This window comes from Aptenodytes forsteri, unplaced genomic scaffold, assembly GCF_000699145.1.
Source record: "Aptenodytes forsteri isolate BGI_AS27 unplaced genomic scaffold, ASM69914v1 Scaffold224, whole genome shotgun sequence".
In the NCBI taxonomy this organism is placed as follows: Eukaryota; Metazoa; Chordata; class Aves; order Sphenisciformes; family Spheniscidae; genus Aptenodytes; species Aptenodytes forsteri.
Genome location: NW_008794879.1, coordinates 736,996 through 744,051, shown reverse-complemented (window position 1 = coordinate 744,051; position 7,056 = coordinate 736,996). Strand labels below are relative to the sequence as shown.

Below are 7,056 nucleotides of genomic sequence, written 5' to 3'. Positions count from 1 at the left end.
TTTTTAAAAAATCCATAGTTGTGGGGGGTTTGTTTTGGTTTTTTTTTTTTCAACTAGCCCTTACCTACATCTTTTTTTTCAATGTGTCTGTGTAGTGGGGATTTGACTGGCTGTCCCCAAGCTTGAGGAAATTCACCTGTGTTGAGTCAGGCTGAATATGAAAAAGGACACATAGGAGAAAGTTGCAAGATCAGCTAAGGGTCATTCTTTTACATTGTCCAGCATATAACCACTAAATATTCTCATCTTGCTAATATTATTCTGAAATTCATAACCTGCACCTTTTTTGTTTTGTGTAATACTGTTCTCTTCTATTTCCATGGTCTTATATGCATGGACACATGCTCACATAAAGTGTACAACAAAATTTTCTTTTGATATTTCCCACCAGCTAACAAGCATGAGAGCTGCTAATGCTGCAAAATAACAGCATTCTATCCTAATCCTCATGTCAGTTTTTCAGTACTTAATGGGTGGCTACAAAGGGGATTGTCTCTTCACAAAGCACCACATGGAGAAGGCAAGGGGCAACAGGCGCAAGTTGCACCAGGAGAGGTTTCATCTTGATATAAGAAAGATATTTTTCACAGTGAGAACAATTAATCACTGGAACAACCTCCCCAGGGATGTGGTAGAGTCAAGATGCGACTGGATGGGGTGCTAGATAATGTCATCTAGGCTCCCTTTCCCTTGAAAGGTTGGACCAGATGATCTTTAGAGGTCCCTTCCAACCTGGGCTGTTCTATGGTTCTATATTTCTAAGTCTCCAGTGGCTGCTGCTGTGCATGTGGAAGAAAGTAATAACTGTTTCCTATCTCTCTCTGTACACTCTAAGTGGAGTAGTGAACATTAACAGTGAAGAACAAACTCTTTTAAAAAATACTTCATTTTGAAAAGTCTTGACTGCATATTTAATTTCAGGTGTGTTGTGTTGTTCAGGAAGATGAAGCTATTGCTAAAGTGAAAGCAGAAGAGACTCAAGCAATAGCTAAAGATACTCAGAGAAACTGGGATGAAGTTGTCCCAGCTTTAGAGGCTGTAAATAAGGCTTTTGACTCCTTAGAGAAAGCATGTATTTCTGAAATTGGAGTTTTTAAGAAACCACCAGTTCTTGTCATGATAGTAATGTAAGCTATTTGTATTCTTTTAAATGCCAAGTAAGCTGTTCAGCATTTCTTATTGCTTTCCTTTTTGGCCAATCACCTTTACATTTAGTGTGCTGCTTGTGTCTATCAACACCTTTCTTGGCAAAAATATTACTCATCCTATATTTATTTTTCCTCGAGCAAAATACTCACTAACCATTTTAAATGAAAGATTTTTTTTTCACCATGCTATGTTAATTTATGAATGGTTGTTCCTGGACCAAAACCCCTGTGAAGAATACCTTTGAACCTAAAAGAAATTCAGTATTGACATTTAGCACATCTAACTGGCCTCACTCAGATATGCAGGCTTTCTGAACTTCACAGACATTCACAACAAGCTGCCAACTTTGTGATTTACCTTCCTCTGTAGTTTCTAGAGCTAAATAGGAATAAGAAGATAGAGTAACCTAAAAAAATTAAATGTGTATGACATGCATTGATGTTTGTTACATTTTGGTTTGTCATGTTTTGATTAATTTTCATACATAACCTTTTCATACATAACCTTTTTCATACATAACCTTTTCAAATAGTCTTTGTGTGCACTCAGCTCGACTTTCTTGCTCTAAATAAGCAGTCTTTTGGGATTGTACTGACATAATGTCTTATGAAAAAATTACAACCAGCATCTGAGAGGTAAGCAAACCTTTTCTGTCAGGAAGGTGTCATTAAAAAACAAAAGGTGGGCATAACTTTTAGTTGATGATATCATAAACAATACACATTTTACAAAAATGAGAACAACAGAAACCAGAGATGATAAAAGACCCATTTTTAAATATATGTAGCAGTGGGTTTTTTTGTTTCTTGAAGCTTCCTATTTTTTTTCGTTTACCTGTTCGTAAACTACATACTCCAAGTATTTTTAAATGCAAAAACTGTCGTTTTTAATTTAAGACTGAGTTACTTGTTCACATTGTTTATTGCATTAGCAATTTCTCATTATTTGGTCAGTGTTATCAGGATACTCTTTTGTTTTCACATGAACTTATTCAGTTTTTAAAATGTCTTTCAGAACTTGTAAGAAAGGCTAACTCCATAATTTTCAGTATGAAAAAGGGCTTGGTTATTTTCTACTTTGTGGCAAGCATGATTAGACATTCATGAAATTTTTGGGAATTAAAACAAAAGACCAGTTCTTTGGTTAGCAGACTGTCTTGAGAGTTCAAACCTGTTACCTGAAATTTCAGTATCAGAAAGCCATAAGGCCCATTCTGCTAGTGAAGAAGCAATTTTGGTAGCTTGCCTTTGAAATGTCTGCATTGATGAATTAAAACTAGAGAGGTGATGACTGTACATCGTTTCATGCTTTTATGAAGCAGTAATCTCTGAACTCTTTCCCTGCTTGCACATCTGCTGTCTTTATGCATATAGCATTCTTCATTTTCCTCAGGAGGAGGGCTGTTCCTCAGCTTTCCGATGTCCTAAAGCAGAGAGCCAATTTTAACAAATTTAGATTATATCTACAGAAAAACAATTTTTTTTTTAAAAAAGACCTATTGTCTTTATCAAGCATTTGTTGTGGTAAATCACTTCAAAGCACTATACACGAAATCACTCAAAATATGCAAGTTTGTGTTAGTTAAAACATTGCTTTCTAATTTTATATCATTGGTTTTTTAATTTCATCTCTTAAGCCTCTTATACAACTTCCTTGATATGCTGATTTTCTTAGAAAGCTTTCAGAATACGATAAAGAAAATTTAAACCCTCAAATACTGTCAAAAGCTGCAGAGATACACCACTAACCCAGATTTTGCACCTGAAAAAGTAGAAAGGGTTTCAAAAACATGCAGGTCCATGAGTATGTGGGTGAGAGCTATGGATTTTCTCTGTAAGATACTCAAAGAAGTTGAACAAAAGAGGCAAAAACTTAATGCTGCACAGGCACTCAATTTATCTTACACATGATTTATTTCTTCCATGACTTCTTTGTAGTGATGAAAAGCTGAGTTATTACATGTAGTTATGTAGTTTAGTGGCATGGTCACATTGGAGGCTAAGATAGCATTTACTGAAGCCTGCACGAGCAAATACAGATCTGTCATTCTTTACTGAAGCAGGTCACAGTCAAATACAGCCATTCTCACCTCTGCTTTTCCTCCATCCTCTTGGCCCAGACCCTGGGCTGCTGACCTCTCCAGCTAGAGAAGTTAATTCTGGTTCTAAGCCTCTTGTATCCCATTTGTGCAGAGTAAGAACCTGCATGAAGAGCCATAGAGGAGCTTTATTATTGGGATAGAATCACCACAGTGATCCACCCGTGTATTTGCAGTGATATTATGAGCCAGTTTTTCCAGGTTGGGTGGACAGAAATGATCTCAAGATGATTTTCTGAAGATCTGTGGCCCAGAAGAGACTTCCTCCCTTACCTCTATTTCAAACTTCAATAAGCTATTGAAAAAAGAATCTTGACAAATGCAAGCATGAGAAAAGACATCTGTCATTATGAGAACACTGTTTTAGAGGCAGGACAGAAACTTTCTATTTTACAGCCATTTGACTGAGGGCAGTTTTATTTAACTTAGCAGTAGGCTCCTAATTATATCTACTGTTTGTGTATGTGATCTCTCACTCCTTTTATCAGCTTCCAAGTATCAAGCCAACAGTCTTGGATATCTCATCCCAAATGTTTGCTCTGCCATCTTAGGCCAAACTTAACACTACAGGATCTACTTTTTAAGATGAACAGATGAGGGTGAGACACATAGGGGATCAGAGAAAAGCATTACAAGGCCAGTATGAGAAAAGTCTTGGAGAGAAAGCAAGCCTTGGTGATTTTTTTTTCTTTAAGCCAGAGAACCAAATCTTTCATTTTCATACTGCCAGCATAGAGCTACCTGTCCATGCTCACACAAGACTATAAGAACTTTGCATCAGGCAGTCTTATGATACATGGAATACCAAGTCAACAGTAAAATATCTGCATGCATGACACCAAAACTTCACTGGTGTGGTGCTTTACTGGCCTTTACCCTTTTTTTTAACATACACTACTGTGAGAAATCCAACAGCCAAGAGTTTTGCAGTTTCTTCTGGATCCCCTCAGCAAATGTTGTATATTAGGGACTGAAAGAAACTGATAGGAATGTGAAGAGGAGAGGCAATGTACGTATCAGCTCAAGTCTGTCGCTCCTTGTCCATAACAGGTAAGGAAAAACTGCCAGTCAACAGTGGCCTTCACTAACCTACTAATGAGATTGGGAATAAATATTAGAGCAAACCAGGGATACAACAGGAGGTAAGTATATAAAACTGCTAGGGAAAAAATAATCTCTTAGAAGATAATCCAAACCTTGTATTTTTCAATTGGTTACCAAGAACCATGGCTCTCATTCAAGCTCACCTGACCTGAGCTGGAGAACTTATAGCTGTGCTGGAGGTGGGCAGGTTTGATGGGAGGAAAGCATCAAGAATTTTGAAGCTGAGATTTCAAACATCACAGGAAATGCATTCAGAGCAGCCACTTACGTGGCCTATTATGGAGCTTTTACAGCACGATAGAGGAAGCTCATGAGTAAAAATAATCTTCCTTTTCTTTCTTTCTAGAATGTTCTTGTAAAAGGTATCCAAGATCAGTTTGTATCCATTTCAAATTAGTCATTATATCCACATGTGGTGGGCTGACCCCAGCTAGCAGCTAAGCCCCACACAGCTGCTCACTCACTTCCCACTTTTCAGTGGGATGGAGCAGAGAATTGAAAGAACAAAAGCTGAAAAATCGTGGGTCAAGATAAAAACAGTCTAATAGGTGAAGCAAAGCTGTGCACACAAGCAAAGCAAAACAAAAGGGAATTTATTCAGGAATTTATTCACTACTTCCCATCGGTAGGCAGGTGTTTAGATACTTTCCTGGAAAGCAGGGCCTCAGTACGCACAATGGTTACTTGGGAAGACAAATGCCATAAACACAAACATTCCCCCCTTTCTTCCTCTTTCCCCCAGCTTTTATTGCTGAGTGTGAGGTCATATGGTATGGGATATCCCTTTGGTCAGATGGTGTCAGCCGTCCCAGCTGTGTCCATTCCCAGTTCCCGCAGCCTGCTCGCTGTGGGGGCAGAGTAGGGACCCCCCCCCGGAATAAAACCTTGACACTGTGCAATCGCTTCTCAGCAATAGCCAAAACACGGGTGTATTATCAACACTGGTTTAGTCACAAATCCAAAACAGCACCATATGGACTGCTATAAAGAAAATTAACTCTGTCCTAGCCAGACCCAGTACACCACTAAGCAGTCCTGCCCATCAACATAATGGTGTTCCTCAGCCTGCTATTAGTTCTTAATAATACAGTCTCAGACAGATGTCTTGTCTGAAATGAGGTGAAGCTTGTAATTTCCTAATCCAGTTCATAGCCTTCCAATGGCGAAATTTTTCAGTCACTATGTACTCATATTCAAACGTTTGTTTTTACAAATCTCTCTGAGGAGTACCTAGACATCTTGTTTAATAGCTAATATTTTTCAGCTGATAGACTGCTGTATCAAGAAATGCCAAAATGTAGATGCCAGTAAGTCTGGTTTTCAGTCTGATAAACATATTGGGAGACCTTCAGCAGAGAGATTGCCATGTGAAAACGTATCTACAGAAAACGGGATCCTTGTCACTCAGGGACAATGCTGGCCCTTGATGATTAATCCCCAGATCAGGTGAGCAGTATATATAAACAAGCCCTATTGATTTATTTAGTCAAAAGCTGGACTCCTGTCACTGGGTATTGAGAGTTTCTAAAAGTCAGGTGAGCCCAGATCTTTAGATGTTGTAACCTGACAGAGAGGTACGGTGAAGTGAATTCAACTGTAGAGATTAATATCAGCTGAATTTTCATGTCCATACTTTTAAAATACTAGATGAGTGACAAAAGTGGCTCAACAAACACAGTGAAATCACTCACACTGAACAAAATTCTATGATGTAACTTTTCCAGTTTATTAATTCCAAAACCTAGCTAATGCAAATTGTTTTAGGATCAAATTGCCTGCCCTAGAAGAGGAACGGTATGTGCTTTCAACCGAAGAGCTCTGAAACACTATTTTGCCCCTCTCTGCCAGGTTCCATGTAGCGGGTCTCTAAAATTACTGGAGAAACACATTAAGCTAGGAGTTCTGCAGATGTGCAGAAGAGGACAAGATTTGCCTTAGGCTAATATGTTCATAAGCACAAGGCATTCCAAAAGGAGTGTTCAAATTCCCATTTCTTTTCTGTCCATTTGAAGAATGAACTGCATCACAGCATGTCAGCTTTGGAAACCATGGTCTGGTGGAACTCCCTTCAAACCAGTTCTTTCTTCAGATTAGATCTGTTACGTGATTTGGATGATCTGAGTCTGCAAATAGAAAAGTGTAGGCAATATAAAGAAAGTTGAAGATCCCAAAGTGTAAAATAAGAACTGCAGATTTTATGGAGGCAGGAAGAGGCATTATCATCTGAGGAGGTTTAACAGAGAAGTTATGCAATTGATCTACTCTTCTGATTTAAAAAAAAAAAAAAATTAATAATTGTAATTTTGAGTATTGTGGCAATATGCTAATTTACCTGACTTTAGTGATGATTCTTCTATTTTCTGTGGAGGCAAACTGTTGGATAAAACCCAAAGAATCTAAAAATGGCTTACAGATAATTAATCTTAGTAATTCTAGCTTTCTGTGCACTCTTGAGAATTTGATTCATTTGGGTTTACTTGTTCTCCTAGAAAACTTTTTTGTCCATAAATTTATATTATTTTTCTTGTATTTCAATTTTTAATAATATGCTGCAGATGGTAGTTTCTCTTATATATAATTCCAAAAAAACCACAATTAAATGAAGGCTTACAGATAATTAATCTTAGTAATTCTAGCTTTCTGTGCACTCTTGAGAATTTGATTCATTTGGGTTTACTTGTTCTCCTAGAAAACTTTTTTGTCCA

General features: G+C 37.7%; 1 pseudogene; it reads left to right on the top strand.

The window, feature by feature from the left end:
* Positions 1-4,710, top strand: part of LOC103895141 — a 60,013-nt pseudogene extending 55,303 nt beyond the window's left edge.
* Positions 4,711-7,056: the final 2,346 nt, after the last annotated feature.